We start from the raw sequence: 18,004 nt of genomic DNA, 5'->3' as shown, positions 1-18,004 counted from the left end.
CCATTTTTCAAGCAGGCACTTCCTCCTTCCTTCAGAGAATCTTCAGCTCTCCTAGATTGGTTCTTGCCCAGGTCTTCGCCAACTTGAAGGAAGCCAGCAAACAGAAGCCCAGGCTCTTGCGCTCAAGTAACCCACCTTGCTGTGTGGTTCAAGTCACTGGTCCAGGAGATATTTGGCACCCTGACCTGGGTTTCTACCCAGTATTTATCTTTGCAGACAACAATGCCTATTCCATTCTTCAAACATTGGGATTGAGGCAGCTCCTAACAGCCTGTGTGTCCCTTCCAGACTGGGGAAGCCACAGTCTGTCCTCTAGTGTCAGCGGGAAGTAAGGGGTAGGCTGAGCGCTCTCTGTCTTGCAAACTCAAACTAAGGCATAAAGGAGGAAGAGGCTTCCTTGACCACCCACCTCTTAACCTGTTCGGTGTAAAACCGCTTTGGGTAGAATTTTCCCTTGAAATACACTTTGTTATTGATATAGCAAAGCATTACATGACAGAGTTGCAGGATAGAGAAGAAAAAAGAGCGGAAATTATAGAAAGAGTGACAGTCCATCAAACATTTAGCGTGGTTAACCCCCAGTAAGGCCTGTCCCTATGCCTCCAGGGACCCTTCTGTCTCCTGTCCTCCCACTCCCCGGGTCCTGGTCCCCTTCAAAGGATCTCACACATGTTTTGAAGGAGCCCTGCAATTCACTCTGCTGTCAGCCAGGCTCCTTCCAACCTTCATGACAAGTAACACTCAAAACACTGGGATCCAAAAAGGATTCCTGCAGTCATACAATAAAGCCATACAGATATAATTTGTGGTCAGCGCAATAAGTGTAGTGCGCACACACTCCCAATTCAAGTCTCCTGCAACCATCCAGTAAAGCCGGAAATATACTCTTCCAATCACGTCCTCGGCAATCATGCAGTTACGCCATAAAGACATGCTCTGTGCTCACCGGAACAAGTACAGTGCACACTTGGCCTCCATACTGGTCTCTCGCAACTATGCAGATTCACCATACAGACATGCTCATTGCTCACCTGAACAAATGCAGAGAGCATGCATTCTCCATACAAGTCTCCTGCAACTGGTCAGAGTCGCTTTCCCTTGATGTGCACAGGCATCTGGCATTTCATTAAAAGGTGGGACGTACAGGTTGCAGTAAGGTCTGTTTAAACTGGATTATAAACTGCCACAGTGGTTGGGAAGGACTGGGGGAGAAAAATTACTGTGGAAATATACCTTTTTAGGGGTACACTGGTGAAGGGTCACCCTTTTGTCCACAGGTTCAAAAACCAACAAAGTAGAGATCCGCAAAAGAGTAGGAATAAATAACAAGTTTATTAATCACTCATGAGTGGGACCACGTCCACACAGCGCTCTCAAGTACTGCCTGAGGTAGTACATTGAAGTCACAGAACACAGATATTTTATACAGGTTGTGTGCAGTGTAAGCACGTGAACAGAAATAGGGAGAACAAGTTTTAGGAATAGTTACCAACAAACATGGGCAGATAAAAACTACGTGGTCAACAAAGTGGGAGGGGGAACAGAAATGCTTATGGCACCAATAGATGACTGACAGTTAGATGTACTGGCAGCTACAACTCTCAGCATGTACATTGCTTTTAGCTGAGTCAGGAAGTCAACTAAAATAGATAGCAAAGGCAGAGTGAAAAGACGAAAGAATTATGAAGGAAACCTAAATGGATACCACAGCCAAAATGGCTGCAGCTTATGCCAAGTAAAATATTAAGGGTCAGATTTATGAGGCCGTTGCGCCGCAACTGCGTCACTTTATTTGACGCAACTGCGGCGCAAACAATGCACCCTATTTACAACGTGACGCATCTAGGAGATGCGTCACGTTGTAAAGCACTGCGCCATAAGGAGGCGTTCCTGCGCAGGGGGGGGCGTACCTGCGCAGGAACGCCTCCTGAAAGTGGCTGAGTGAAATCTATGAGATTTCACTCAGTCACTTTAAGGGCAATGCTGCGTCAAAACCCTGCGCCTGCTTGAAGCAGGCGTAGGTCTTGATGCAGCATTAGTAGAATGGGGCACCCCCGAGCCTTGCTGGAGCTGCGTCGCGCTTGCGATGCAACTCCAGCAATGCGCCACATTTCCGGCACAGATGCGTCACGCATCTGTGCCGTTTTTGCACCATGGTGCGCCGCATTATAAATGCGGCGCACCATGGGTGGCGTAGCTGTGGCGCACTGTGGCGCATGTTAACTAGCGCATCCCTCGGGATGCGCCAGTTAACATAAATCTGCCCCTATATGTTTTCCACAGATGGCCCTTTTGGCATTAGCTAAGACATTTTCTTATGCTTTAAAAGGGGTACGATCAATGTTATACATATCAATTAGGATCATGTTCCTGACTTCTTGATCTACTGCTAAACTGGCATTTACCTTTAGGACATTTGTTTTAGATGGTAGACAAGTAATACAAGTGGAAATACATAGGGGACAAAGCATCTGTCTGGTCGACTACAGAGATATCGATTGCACGTTCCCCCTACTACCAGCATAGTGATCGAACAATTGCAAATCTTGATGGTAGGTTGGGGGAGCTAAAAACACAAGTGGTAGAAGGAAGACTATGTAACAGGTACCAGACCAGCCTGGAGGTAGGAAGTAGTATGCCTTAGTTCCACAAAAATAAGTGTGACGTAATGCAAGGAAGCTGCTTCGGCCTCTCATAGACATCTGCAAGACTGCAGTACAGTTACTGTGGCCCACTGGCCCATCGCCTGTACTTTGTACACAAAGGGGGCCAGTGGTCATGGCAACAGAGACAACAAGGGGTCCATTTTCTTTAATCAACCTAGAATTTGAATACACATAGTTTGTTGCTGCACTTCGTTTACTATATTCTTCCATTTCTAAAGCAGTTCCTTTTGCTTGTGGGTCCCCATCTTCGTTGGGGTAACATACTTTGTTCATTAGTCATGTAAAAGTTTGAACCAAGCTGGGCATGAGCCACTGTGAGGGAATGGCAGCGGTGACAACGGGATTACTATAATGTTCTTATGAGGAGCAATCTTGCCACAAACCCAACAGTTAGGAGCATTGCTTAGCTGGTGTGTCTGATGCAACATTTGAAGAAATGAATTGTTTCTCAGATTTTGCCGGTATCCCTGTTCCTGTTGCAGCAAATCAAAATGATGGTGCTCTTTTGCAGCAAGTGATGAAACAGTAATGTTAGGTAAGGAGGCTCCAGGCATTACTTCCTGCACTACGCACATTACAGTAGTGATGATGGCAACAGTCAAAGTTAGACCAAGGATGCAGATTGTACAGCCGTTGCACATTGTAACAGCGATCTCCTTCTTAAGCGAGCTAATTTTCATCGCCAAACAACAAAATAGATGATGCCCTAAGGTCCTGGGCAGGCATTGGTTTCTTCACTAATGTTGAGACGAGTAGTCACCAATAGGCTACCCCCCTTTGTAGTCGGTCTTCCACCAAGGACAGTGGCTCAAATGGTCTCTTTCTGCAATGAAATGTCGTTCTTCCTGGATCGAAGCAGATATCTAGATGTACCAGGGATCGCATGGTCCGGAAAAACTTCTTCAGGTCACGCAGCTCGTCCTTTCTTGCTGACCAGAATGTTGTGGTGATCTGTCAACGCAGCTGGGCTAACGAGAGCATGCAGCATGGAATTGCCAGGCCGCAGATCGTGGCCTTCACCCTGCGACCTGTCTGGAAGAACTTCCCGTGCCTGCTGATAAATAGAAGACAAGCTGTCAGTTAACTGGGATAAATAGTCACTCATCAACACATGGGGTACATCATGGATAGGGCGAGGCTTAGGGACCCCTCATTCATAGGTCTGCCAAACACAAACTCATATGGCGTAGGCCAGATCGTGTATGTGGTATTGATCGGATAGAAAGTAGTGCTAGGGGCAGGGCATCAGGCCATTTCAAAGACGTGGAAGCCTGTATTTTAGCCAATTTCAATTTATGGTTGGAGTTGTAACGCTTCACCAGGCCTGCTGATTGTGGATGAAAAGCGGCATGAAATTTCAGCTTAATCCCCAACCCTTTCATGACATATTCTACAACTTGCCCAATGGAATGAGATCCGTTCTCCATTTGCAGGACTTCAAAAGGTGCAGTTGGTGTTGTAAACCCTCCTGTTGGACTTTGCGTTCACTTTCCAGGATTATACTGGAGACAGACCAGCCAAGACTGGACTATCTTTTTAGCAGTGCCAGCAATATCAGAATGCCCCAAACTTTCATAAGTTGTTTTACACCAAAATGTGCCAGCCATGTGCCATGTGAATCAAGGGATATAAGTAAGCTGTGGGTAACTTCCATTTGGTCATATCATTATTCCTCCAACAGCATTTATCATCCAGTGTTCCCTCCTTAGACCATTGATCTAGTTCATCAGCAGAGGCAGATTGTTGCATGTCCAGCACTTCCTGCCTAGCATCATGTCAACGTTCAGCTTGTGCCTTCACCTCATACCTTGAGGCGGTACTTTGCTGCATTGCGGTCTCACGGGCTGTGTGATCTGCAAATGCATTTACTTGCTCCTATTTTATCAGTCACTTTCTTATGTGCACCACATTTAACAATTGCTACTTTCTTAGGATAGGTTAGGGCAATAAGAAGATCATGCACTAATTCTCCATGCACTATCTGTCCCATGTGACGTGAGGAAACCTCGGGCATATTAGCAAGAACCTCGTTAAAATTATCGCCATTTTAGCGGCAGGAAACGGACGCTAAAACGGCGATAATGGGTTTGCTAATATGCGTTATAGAATTCCAATAGAAGCACAGGTTAGATGTGCAGGACATCTAACCTGGGCAGTTTCCTGCCGCTAAAACGGCAATAATTTTAACAAGGTTTTTGCTAATATGCCCCCTCTTTGTTTCTATAAGCGACCAAAATTATGTGCCACCCCGAATGCATACTGGCTGTCGGTAAAAATATTGACAAGTCTGTCCTAAACTCATGCTCTTGTTAGTGAGTGTAGTCTGGAGTTCCTAATACTGGTGCAGAACAAAGAGCTTGGCGTGACTGTTGGAAGGCATTCTGACATTCAGTAGTTCATGGGAAAGGCATCGGAGTGTCTTTAGTCAATAGGACCAACAAAGGTTTAATAATGTGTGAAAAACTAGGGATCCACTACCTACAAAAAAAAGTAAGGCCAATCAGTGCACGGACATCCTTCTGAGTGCGGGGTACAGGAGTGTCTAAAATGATCTGAATGTGGCCTGGCGTGGGTGCACGTCCCTCCTTAGACAGGAGGTGACCTAATTAGGTAACCTGCTGTCTACAAAATTTTAATTTCTTACTAGAGACTTTGTGATAATGGAAGGCAAGAAATGATAACAATAACAGTGTTCCTGCTTCACACTAGGTAAGGACGCCAGAGCAGCATCCTCATTCATAAGACAGGATCTCTCAACCATTGAATAATTGTCATTCAAAATAACACAGACACCTTCCGGAGAGCAACGTATTGTGGCACAAAAATATTTAAGCATATCGATACTCAGAATGTTGTCCGGCGTGTTAGGGGAAAACAAAAATGGACATGCTGCCGTGAGTTTGTCAAGTCCGAATTCAAATGGCTGAGAAAGTGGGCTAGGTGTAGGTATCCCATCAAATCCTATCGATTGTATCATTATGCCAGACAGAAGAGCCCTAGGAACCAATTTTTTAGACAGAGCACTACGGGTAGCCCCTGCAACAACCAGGATCTGATCAGTAGATCCCAAGACATTTGCATCAATATAAGGACCCATTTGATCTACTGGCACCTCAACCGGTCCCTTACCCCATCCTAGGCATCCCTATGCATAATAAGAATCTACAAGGGCATCAGCAGAATAATCAGACATTTGATATTGATTTTGCTATCAAAAGTATTCAAGTAATTTGGTCCTTGTTCAACTGCTTCAAATCTGGGGCAAGCTCCTGTACCTCCCCTGTTTCCTGAATTCCCTGGGCGTCTTCTCACACTGCCCCTTCCCCGGTGGTACTGCTCAATCAATCAATCAATCATTCAATCATCGCATTTATATAGCGCACTACTCACTCGGAGGGTCTCAAGGCGCTTTGGGAGGGGGGCCGCTACTGCTCGAACAGCCAGGTCTTGAGCTGCTTCCTGAAGGTGAAGTGGTCCTGGGTCAGGCGGAGGTGGGTCGGGAGGGAGTTCCAGGTCTTGGCGGCCAGGTAGGAGAAGGACCTTCCTCCTGTTGTGGCTCTTCGGATGCGGAGGACGGCGGGGAGGGCGTGGCTGGTCGAGCGAAGCTGGCGTGTGGGAGCGTAGAAGTTGAGGCGGCTGTTGAGGTAGCTCGGGCCTTGGTTGTGTAGGGCTTTGTGTGCGTGGGTGAGGAGCCGGAAGGTGATTCTCTTGTTGACCGGGAGCCAGTGCAGGTCTCTCAGGTGTCCGGAGATGTGGCTGTGTCGGGGGATGTCGAGAGTGAGTCTCGCTGAGGCGTTCTGGATTCGCTGGAGTCTCTTCTGGAGCTTGGCGGTTGTTCCGGCATAGAGGGCGTTGCCGTAGTCCAGACAGCTGGTGACGAGGGCCTGGGTGACGGTCTTCCTGGTCTCGGTGGGGATCCACCGGAAAATTCTTACGTAGCATGCGCAGGATGTTGAAACAAGACGAGGAGACGGCGTTGACTTGTCTGGTCATGGAGAGGGAGGAGTCCAGGATGAAGCCCAGGTTGCGTGCGTGGTCAGTTGGTTTGGGTGCGGAGCCCAGGGCGTGGGGCCACCAGGAGTCGTCCGAGGCAGAGGGAGAGGAGCCCAGGATGAGGACTTCCGTCTTGTCTGAGTTCAGTTTCAGGCGGCTGGTCATCATCCACTCGGCTACGTCTTTCATTACTTCGTGTAGGTTGGCTCTGGTGGTGGCGGTGTCGTTGGTGAGGGAGAGGATCAGCTGGGTGTCGTCGGTGTAGGAGATGATGTTGAGGTTGTGTTGGCGTGCGATGGATGCGAGAGGGCTCATGTAGACATTGAAGAGGGTGGGGCTGAGCGAGGAGCCTTGTGGAACGCCGCAGATGACTTCGGTGGCTTCTGATCTGAACGGCGGTAGGCGGACTCTCTGTGTCCTTCCAGCGAGGAAGGAGATGATCCACTCCAGTGCCTTCTCCTGGATTCCGACGTTGCTGAGGCGCTGCACTAGGGTGCGGTGGCAGACAGTATCGAATGCCGCGGAGAGGTCCAGGAGGATGAGGGCCGCTGTTTCTCCGTTGTCAAGCAGGGCTCGGATGTCATCTGTGGCTGCGATGAGGGCAGTCTCGGTGCTGTGGTTGGCCCAGAAGCCCAACTGTGAGGGGTCGAGGGATCCATTCGTCTCGAGGAAGGCGGCCAGTTGCTTGTTGACGGTCTTCTCGATGACTTTGGCTGGAAACGGGAGGAGCAAGATTGGGCAGTAGTTTTTGAGTTCGGTGGGGTCCGCTGTTGGTTTCTTCAATAGAGCGCTGAGTTTGGCGTGCTTCCAGCTCTCCGGGAAGGTGGCGGTGTCGAAGGAGGTGTTGATGATGTCCCGCAGGTGGGGTGCGATGACAGCGTCGGCCTTGTTGAAGACGTGGTGAGGGCAGGGGTCGGTGGGAGATCCGGAGTGGATGGAGGTTATCGTGCGGATGGTGTCTTCAGTGCTGATCGGGGTCCAGGCGCTGAGGGTGGTGGTGGGGGCGTTGGTGCGGGCATGGGGAGCGCTGGTTGTGTGCTGAAGCTGTTGTGTATGTCAGCGATCTTGTTGTGGAAGTAGGAGGCGAGGGAGTTGCAGAGGTCTTGCGATGGGGTGATGTCGTTGTTTCCGGCGTTGGGGTTGGAGAGCTCTTTCACGATGTTGAAGAGTTCCTTGCAGTTGTGTGCGTTGTTGTCCAGCCGGTCCTTGAATGCTGTTTTCTTGGTGGCGTGGATCAGTTGATGGTGCTTTCGGGTGGCGAGCTTGAGGGTGGTCATGTTGTCTGGTGTAGGGCCTCTTCGCCAGGCTCTCTCTCGAGGGCTTGGCAGTTCTTCTTGGAGCTCTTGAGTTCGTCGGTGAACCATGGGGCCTTCTTGCTGCTGGGTCTGCTGGGCGGGGTCCTCAGTGGGGCGAGGTCGTCTGCGCAGTTGCTGATCCACTTCGTGAGGTTGTCGGCGGCCTGGCTGGGGTTCGCTGAGCTGGCGGGAGGGTGCTGGCTCAGGGATGCGGCGAGCTGTTCGGCTGTGATCTTGTTCCAGCTTCTTCGTGCAACCTGTTGCTGGTGGTGGTGGATCGTGGGTCTTCTGAAGCTGAAGTGGACGCAGCTGTGGGCCTTCCAGTGGAGTCCGGTGGCGTGGCTGAAGATGATTTCCTTGCTGGATGAGAAGACGGGGTCGAGTGTGTGTCCGGCGTAGTGGGTGGGGGTGGTCACTAGCTGCTTGAGACCGAGGTTGGCGAGGTTGTCCAGTAGGGTGGTGGTGTTGCGGTCGTTGTTGTTCTCCGGGTGGAAGTTGAGGTCGCCGAGGAGGATGTAGTTTGCGGAGGGGAGGGCGTGTGGGCTGATGAAGTCGGCGATGTCTTCGCTGAATTGTGTGCGTGGTCCCGGGGGTCTGTAGATGAGGGTGCCTCTGAGGGTGGTCTTGGGGTCGGTGTGGATCTGGAAGTGCAGGTGTTTGGCGGTTGTCAGGGGTCGGTGTTGGTCGTGATGCGGATGGTGTTCCTGTGGATGATGGCGATGCCTCCTCCGGTCTGGTTGCCGCGGTCCCTCCGGGTGATCTTGTAACCGTCTGGGATGGCGATGGCGATGGCGATGTCGGGCGCTGAGGAGGCGTTCATCCAGGTTTCCGTGAGGAAGGCGACGTCTGGTGATGTTGTGTCGAGGAGGTTCCAGAGCTCCACGGCGTGTCTGTGGACGGAGCGGGTGTTGAGCAGGATGCACTTGAGGTGGTTGCTGCTGGTGTTCGGCTTGGTGGGTGCGGATGCGGTGCAGGTCCGGATGCAGGTGAACTTGCAGGAGTGGCAGCTGAAGGGTCCGTGGGTGCGTCTCGGGGTGGCTCGGTAGCATCCAGGGATCCGGCCGGTGTTGAGTGCGTTGAGTTCGGTGGCATCGTAGGTCCGGCGGGTGGGCTGGGATCTGCGGGGGCCAGGGGTCCTGGCACTGGGCGCGGTCCAGGCGCGGACGGGCGTAGACAGGCTTACCTTTGGCGCACCTTCGGCGCTCAATCGGTGCTCCCGCTGCGCGCGTCCGCTGCGCGGTCGCTCTGGGGGCGTCATAAGAGAGGAGCCGGGAGGGCGGGTCAGCTGGGCGGCGGGAGCGGGGCGGCCAATGGGCAGGGGGGGCGGGGTCGGCAGAGGTCTGTGGCGGGAAGGGGCTCACAGGGCGGCTCTGCGGCGGCTGGGTCGTCCGGTGGAGGAGACCCAAGGAAGGGGGAGGGCAGCAGAGGGGGGTAAGGGGTACACAGGGCAAGCAGGAAGGAAGAATAGAAAACGAAGTGGCAGCAGATGGGAAGCAGGAAGGGAGAAAAGAAAACGAGGTGGCAGCAGAGGGGAAGAACGAAGTAGGCAGCAGCGGGGCAGCAGGAGGGGGGAAAATGCAGAAGGCAGCAGCGTGGCGGCGGAGCAAGGCTCAGGCAGGCAGCAGTCAGCAGCAAGTCTCAGGCAGGCGGCAGGCAGGAGCAGCGGAGTGGGGGCGACCTCGCCTTGGAGAAGGCTCAGTGGTCACTGACTTTGCAAAAAAGGGAACTCAGAACGCCAATGCCCAGTCTCTTTACAATAAGCACACTGATCAGGGGACAAATTTGCTCAAGGGAGAGGGGGAACCTCAGGTGTATACATTAAACATCCGCCTCTTCCACCTCCCCCAAATGGTGGACCATATACTTGAGCCAACATAACTTTTGTCTTTAACTCCTTAACCTTCTTATCCTCCCTGCCTTTTGCTAGCAATTCCTGACGCTCATATTACTGGGCCATAGTCAAAAGGGAGACTGGGGAAGACGTAGTCCATGAACTCTCGCTGGCCTTTAGGCGACTAGCTATTTCTGGCAACATGTTAGCGACAAATTTGTCGATGAACAGATGCTAACCCATGTCATCTGTCAATGACTGCCCACTAAAGTCATGGAATGTCTCTTCAAATCGGGTAAAGAAATCAGAAACTGACTCATCCGCTTTCTGTTTACAAGATGCTAACATTGTCCAATCTATTTTCTTTGGGGGCATAAGAGTTTTTAACTTAGTTACAATAGCTTTGGGAAGATCTAATATCACCTGTTGCGGTTTCTGAGCAGGCTCTCTAGCCACATCTATTATCTCGAAATGCACCCAAGTATCACCATGAGCTGCAATATTGTCTACCTTCCGAATTGTTCTCCACATATCAGGGGGCAAAATAAGTCCCCCCAAAAAATCAATATCTGGCAGGGTCATAGTGCAGGAGCTAATAGCTCCTTCCACTTCTTCATAAAAAGCGGCCGGTTTTTTCTGCAGATCAGCCAAAGCAGCTTTAAGAGCCATAACATCTGCTCTACTCCAAGGGGTATAGACCCGATTATAAATAAAATATCCCGTTGCATCATCTGAGGTTTTATCCTCATCCGTTCCCGCTCCCTTTGGAGGAACATACAGAGGTGCTGCTTCACGCACTGGTTTCATAACAGCTTCACTACTACTAGGTTTGTTTGCATCTACTGAAGCATCTACTACCTTTGTCTGAGATGGAGCTATTTCTACAATGTTATTTTTTCTAGCTAACTCTTTGTATTTGTATTTGTAATTACATTTATAAGGCGCTCAGCTACCCACATGGGGTCTCCCTGCACCGCTTGAGATAGCACTAAGGTGAATCCAACAATTGTCATTGAGGGAAGAGCCAGGTTTTAAGATCTCTGCAAAATTTCGTCAAGGATGGCTCGAGTTTCAGAGCGACTGGGAGAGAATTCCACAACCTGGGAGTCAAACAAGAGAAGGAGCGTCCGCCCATTCTCATCAATTTGAAACAGGAATCAGAAAATTCCCTTGAGATGAGGATCTGAGAAGGCGAGATGGAGAGTATTGTTGGACAAGAGACTGGAGGTAGGCCGGAGCTAACCCCTGCTTGATCTTATACATAAAGCAGAGGGCCTTAAATTTGACTCGGCTGTCAATGCAGAGCCAGTGTAAGTCTTTAAGAAAGGGGGAGATGGAAGATCTCCACGGGACCTTACATAAAAGGCGTGCGGCTGAGTTTTGGACGAGCTGGAGTTTCCTCTGGATCTCCACGGTAACTCCAAGGTAAAGCACATTGCCGTAGTCCAGGCGAGAGGTGACCAAAGCCTGGACTACAGTGCACCTTGTCGAGTCCGGGAGAATCCAGAGGATTTTCCAAAGCCACCCTAAGATGGAGAAGAGAAACAGGTGGCCGCCACTCTGACCACTTGGTGCCGCATGGAGAGCGAATCATCCAGAACAAAGCCAAGATTTCGTACCTGCGCAATAGGAAGGGGTGGAGGGCCCTTTTCCGGCGGCCAATGGTGGGGGCCCCTAAGATGCTTATGCTTGCCCAGAATAACCACCTCCGTCTTGTCTCCATTCAATTTTAGGAGGTTCGTCTGCATCCACTCCGCCACTCGGCTGAGCCCCTGTTTAAGAACAGACGGGGTACCTGACTCAGCCGAGGAAAGAGAAAAGATAATCTGAGTGTCGTCTGCGTATGAGTAGAGGGAAAGAGCGGCATCTTCCACGATGGTTGCCAGGGGCCTCACATAGATGTTAAAGAGCCTAGGGCTCAGTGAGGACCCCTGAGGCACCCCATGAGCAGATGAACGAACAGAGGAGGAGGAGTTAGAAGAAACGACCTGAAATGATCGGCAGCTCAAGAAAGAGGACAACCAGGCCAGAGCAGGACCAGTCACCCCGGCCGCCTTCAGTGCTTTCAAAAGGACAGGGTGCAAAACTGTATCAAATGCGGTGCTTAAATCTAAAAGAATAAGCGCAGAGGTTTCACCCTGATCGAGGCGAACACGTAGATTCTCAGTGACCCCCAAGAGGGTGGTCTCCGTGGAGAAGTGGGTGCGGAACCCAGACTGAGACGGGTGTAAAAGTCCTGTAGTCTCCACGTGGGAGGTAAGATGTATGTTAATGTGCCTCTCCAAGATCTTTGAGAACATAGGCAACAAGGAGATGGGCCGAAAATTGGAAAGCCTCTTGGGGTCTGCACCAGGTTTTTTTAGGAGTGGAACCACCATGGCTCTTTTCCATTCATCCGGGACAGTGAATTCCCGTAGTGAAGAATTCAAGAGCTCTTGAATGACCAAAAGCAGGTCAGGAGATAGCTGTCGAAGAATGTCCATAGGAATTGGGTCCAGGGGAGAGCCTGAGTTTACCTTGGCCATACAGGCGAGAAACGAACTCTGATCTAACAAGGGCCACTCCGAAATCTGTACCACCGAAGATGGAGAACCCTGTATACCCAGAATGGGAGGGTCATGAAGTGTCCTAGAGGGAGCCGATGAGAGAGAGTTGTAAATTGTTTAAACTTTAGATATAAAAAAGTCTGCGATTTCATTGCATTCAGTTACCCCTAAAGCAGGTGGGGTAGGGGAAGTATTTGAGCCTGCTAGCTTCTTCACCAGTGAAAAAAGAACTTTCGGCCGACTAGTGGCACTTTTGATGGACTCCGAAACATAGAGGGCTTTTGCCTTTCTGCAGGCTCGGTGGTACTGCCGGAGTGCTGATCGATATATCAGTTTATCACTTAGGGCATATGTTTTTCTCCAAGATCTCTCCTGGTGTTTACATTTGGACTTCAATGTTTTCAGATCGTCCGTGAACCATGGGGCTGGAGGAAGATGTGAGATGGGTCGTCTGGAGCATAACAGCAGATGGCGGTTAATGTTAGAGGTCAGCCAGTGGGATACTTCCTGATTCAAAGAAGTGCACATTAGCTTACTGTCTGGGCGGCTAGCAGATAGTGAGGCGTTGAACGCAGGGATATTCAGCTTAGTCCAAGCTCTATAGCTACCCATGGCGCCAGAGAAAGTCGCTTTCTTAGCAGTCTCTGCGACCAGACTAAAGTAAATGGCGAAGTGATCGGACCAATCAAGGGGGAGAGCGGGGGTATTGCAATCAAGCGAGATATTAGATATAACAGGATCAAGTAAATGACCAGCCTGGTGGGTTGGACCTTGATTGCGTAATATTAGGTTAATGGCCTCACAGTCGGATAAAAATGTTCTGCTTAAGCTATTTTGAGTGTCTTCTAAATGGAGGTTCAGATCCCACAGGATGGTGAAATTGGCTGACTTCAGAGCATATGGGGCTACTCGCTCAGCAAACGATGATAGCCACTGGGTGGATTTATCACGGGGACGGTAGATAAGCATTCCCGATAGTGTCAGTTGGGGGGAGACCGCTAATTTAAAAAGTGCCGCTTCGCAGTCCGGGAATGGGACGTCTTCCAATTGACAGGAGTGAGTGACCTTAAAAATAACCGCTATCCCGCCACCTTTCCCAGTGTCTCTATCTTGTCTGACAATGACATAGCCGGATGGCAAGGCGCTAGCCACATCCGGTCCGGAACTGGCATGAAGGCAGGTTTCTGTTAGGAACAGAGCATCTGGCTGGGCGGAGGTTAGTAGGTCAAAAATATAGTCTCTATTTTTTCGGCAAAGAGCAGCAGTTGATGCTCCAAAACTTGTAGGATGGAGTTGATGGCACTAAAGACACAATATTGTGACTAAATACAAAATTACAATGTGGACATTTCGCCGGATCTTTAGCCAAACAGTCAAGGGGCACGCAAGAGGAAGAGCTACCTCCAATCCGGCGTAACTCCTCAGCTGAGTAGGAAGCTAGGCTACGAATTTCTGGCTCACCTTGGGCAGAGTTCCTGGCCGCTGGGCGCTCCAGGGCGAGGACGGGCGCAGACGGGCTTGCCTCTGGCGCGCCATCGGCACGCCCGCTGCACGCGCACGCTGCGCGTTCGCATTCGGTCATTTAAATAACTGCCGGTCAGCGCGGGAGGGGCGTCCTGGAGGCCGGCAGAGTCCTTCCTCTAACCCGCGTTAGAAGCGAGAAGGGGAGGGCGCCAAGTTTAAAGGGTGCAGTCCGCCCTGATAGCAAAGTGAGTCGCAAGGATGAAGTATTGCCCAAAGCCCAACACAATTCTACATTTGTTAAAAGAAATGAGGAACAAAGTTCCAGTGGTTTAAAATTTTAATGTGCGAGTATGCGAATACACAAAGGGAAACAGATAAAGTTAAAAACAGGCGTCTATCGCAACAATAATTCAGGACTTCGTAAATGCAAAGTTTCATCTCGTAATTTTACCACTCGCCTAATCATATCAGGGCAGTTTGAAAAAAGGAAAGTCCCATCTATTAACTGTTTATAACCAATACTTATATCATCTGGCTGTATCATTAGCATTACGCCGCCAACCATATATTACCTCCCAAGAGAATTTTTCTAAAAAATATAACTGGCGTCTGAACTGTAACTGTGATGACCGTCGCTGTAGTAGTCCGACGCGCTTCCTCTCTGACAATGTCTCATAATTTATCTTTCTCTTACTTGGTCAAAGTAGAGCAAATTAGCCGCCCACCTTGCTTAACTTTCTCTTTTTCATCTGAAGACAAATGCTCCTCGGAGGAAACCTCTTCTCAGGGGCACTATGGACTTTATACGGGGGTGGAGGTCTATCTAACAAGATGGAATAATCTTGAGGTTAATTAAGTATGGGATAAATAGGGCGCCTAATAGGGTACTGGCCAGTTACCTCTAAACGGCGCTCCCTATCTTCTTTTTCTTTTATTTCCTTCATTTCCTTATTTTTCAATTTCAATGATTTTTGTTATATCGTTTTACACTGCTCTTTTTCTGCTATAGCTTCTTCTTTCCTCACTCTCTCTTGCATTTCTTTCTCCCGCATTCGTACACAATCAAACCTATCTTGTCGAATTTTCTTCTTAAATAAACACTGCTCTAAATATTGAGTCTTTTTAAAGTCAAATGACCCATTCATAGGCCATCGTCAATCAGGATCCTTTTTCGTATATATTTGTTCCATAGTATACTATATATTATGGAAGAAATACCGTATTTAATGTACATATGCCCATTAGGTGTCCCCTCTGGGGGAGCCGGATGGTCCATTTTGGTACCTCCAAGACAGCAACACAACCGACGAAGTGCGCTAGGGTAGTAGCAGGCATGCTACCAAATTATAGCAAAATATTACTTATCCCAGATATATCAAAGTAGAGAAATATCTCCACATTACCTGCCTTTAACTATTGCAACAGATAAACAAACAAACAAACCCAGAATCTTGGCCAAGCAAATCCAAAATCAAGAGTGCTGCTTAAGCGACCTTACCAAACAAAAGTCTCCAACCTCCAACTGCCAATCTCTTGGTCGACCTAATGGTCACTTCAAAACGTGCGCCAAAGGAAATCTCAGTCAGGACCGGCCACCACCTTGAGGGTCAGATCAAGAAAACTGGAAAAACACTTCGGTCTGCAAAGACAAGGGTCTCCTCATGCAAGACGTCTCCCCAGCAAGATTCCACTTTTCCATCAAGACCACTCCTTGGATGGCCACGTCTCCAATGAGCCCCACGAGTCGGGGCCATACTGTGGAAATGTGCCTTTTTGGGGGCACACCGGTGCAGGGGTCACCCTTATCTTTGTCCATGGGTCCTTCAGACCAACAAAATAGAGATTGACACTGAAGCTGAAATTCAAAATAACAAGTTTATTCACTGATGAGTGAGACCATGTCCATGCAACACCCTCAAGTGTTCCAGAAGGTGGTGACTTGAATACACAGACCATGGGCCTTTTATACTGAGTTTGTTGCAGAGTAAGCAAGTAGACTCAAATAGAAGGTACAAGCATTCACAGAAATAGCTACTGACAAACATGGGCAGATGGATATCACTTAGTCAGCAGAGTGGGAGGGGAAACAGAACTGCTTACATCAGTAGGAAATGGTAGACAGTTACATTCTCAAACAGGTGGATTCTAGCAGCTACAGGCCTTTCTGAGCTCATACATTGCTCTGGCTCAGTACTGAAGGAGTTAACTAAAGCTGATGACACACGCAGAATTGAAAGGCAAGCAGCAGTGAAGACGGAAGAATTACATAGCTGACAAAATGGATGCCACAGACAAGATGGCTTCAGCTTATGCTAACAGAAATTATTTTCAATTTCCACAATGTGTATGGCATGTTCTGATAGTGAAATACTGCCAATTTCTTTTTTCACTATAGTAAGGCTATCAGTCCCCATAGGATAGATTGGGGAGTTTGCTCATAACATCCTATCAGCATTACTGCCCATCGGAACAAGATGGGAAAATAACGTTTGATATGCCTGAACTCAGAATGTTAAGAAGCATCTTTTAGAGAGGGAGATTTTTACATTCTGAGTTTGAAAATACCACTTTTAGAAAGAAGGTATTTTCTTGCCTAACCATACAGTGTGCCTCTGCCACATTGTGTATTGACTGTCTGGTTTCGGAGTGGCAGGGACTGGGGATGTGCATTCCGTTGAGGAAATATACATTTTAAGAAATGTTCCCTACCGTGTACCCCACCGTCTCCATGTACAAGCTTAAAGTGCATGTAACTTCCCCCCTGTACCAGCTATGAAGACGCAAATACATTTGCGTCCAACGTTAACATGTCCTCTTTCAGATCCACCCCGAACGGGTTGAATATTCCGTTCCTAAGTATGCCATGCCAACGTCTTTTTTGTGGTGTACTTTACACGTTTTTCAGCTCTGGCGAAGTAGGCCCCTGAATTCTGCCATCGAGCTTTTTCCTGCCTTCTGACTCTGAACGCCTCAGCCTGGGCTGCCTCTGTACCCGTGACCTCTGCCTTACTCCCTGCGCGGCTAACGGCGCTTAGCTCAGCCTGCTGCCTGCCAAGACTGTATTCAACCTTCGAATTATCTACTCCGCTCCTCAAACATACATTCCTGCCTACTAGTTCAAGTAAACATCCTTCCAGCTGCAGAGAAAAGGGCCCGGCCTCACTGTCTCCGTGCAAGTAATTCATAGCTTCTGTTACCATGGTAGGCCCATGCCCCCTCGCATCTCATGTAGACACGTAGACGCTTATACACGCACTCACAGTCAGTATAGAATAGCCTCTGCCCAAGAGACCTTTCCCTCTAGATAATATGGTTCCCAAACATCAGATATCAGATATGATATAGGTACGAGTTGATCTGACATGCCAGACTTCTGTCTCTTTCCGCTAGTGTAAATGTCAAGTCCCCTGCACCCTCCAGCTCCACGTCAATCACACGTCATGCAGCTGCGCGCGCATCCAGACCTCAGATTTCTGCTGACACTGCAAGATTCTGCTATGTATCCACCCACTTGTGACACTTTAATGTGACGTTTCTAGCACACACCTCTATGTTCACGCCCAGTTCACGCCTTTTGATTACGTATTGCTAACACGTGTGTGTTTTTATCTTGTTTCTCTCAGCTGTTACGCCTACTGTATTGGTATTCATTATATGGTTTAAGTATAAAAGTTATGTCTTGTCAATAAAGTATGCTCTATCCCTTCCTGCACCCCAGTGGTGTCAGGAATCCGATATCCGGTTCAAGAACCATTCCTTTTTAAGGAATAAAACCCCTAAGAACTCTAACACCACGGACTCTGCGTCTTTCTTTCCGATTGAGTTATTTTTGTTCAAGTACTTACCTGCATAGAAATTAGGACGGTAAATCAAATATTTACCACATTATTTTGGCGCCCGAATAAGGACCCCTCCCCCACCTTACGCGCCGGTTGGTGCGTTGCAACCTTTGCCCCCTGCCATAAGTCAAGACGGACAATTACGCGTACCCGCAGGATTTCCTGTATCTCCCTCTGGCCCACGGAGGTGACGGAGACTGCGATCAGCACCCAGACGAGGCGGTGAGGAGTGCGGAGGATCCCGACCAGAGCCTAGCCGAAAGAAGCAAGGTCCGAGGTGTCAAGAGGCCCACCAGTTTCCGAAGTATCCACGTGTCGAGTCGAGTCGAGCCGAGTCCGGTCCGGTCCAGTCCAGTCGAGTTTTCCGAGG

The sequence above is a fragment of the Lissotriton vulgaris genome, chromosome 1_1 (assembly GCF_964263255.1).
Source record: "Lissotriton vulgaris chromosome 1_1, aLisVul1.2, whole genome shotgun sequence".
Taxonomy (NCBI): Eukaryota; Metazoa; Chordata; class Amphibia; order Caudata; family Salamandridae; genus Lissotriton; species Lissotriton vulgaris.
This window is presented reverse-complemented; position numbering follows the sequence as displayed.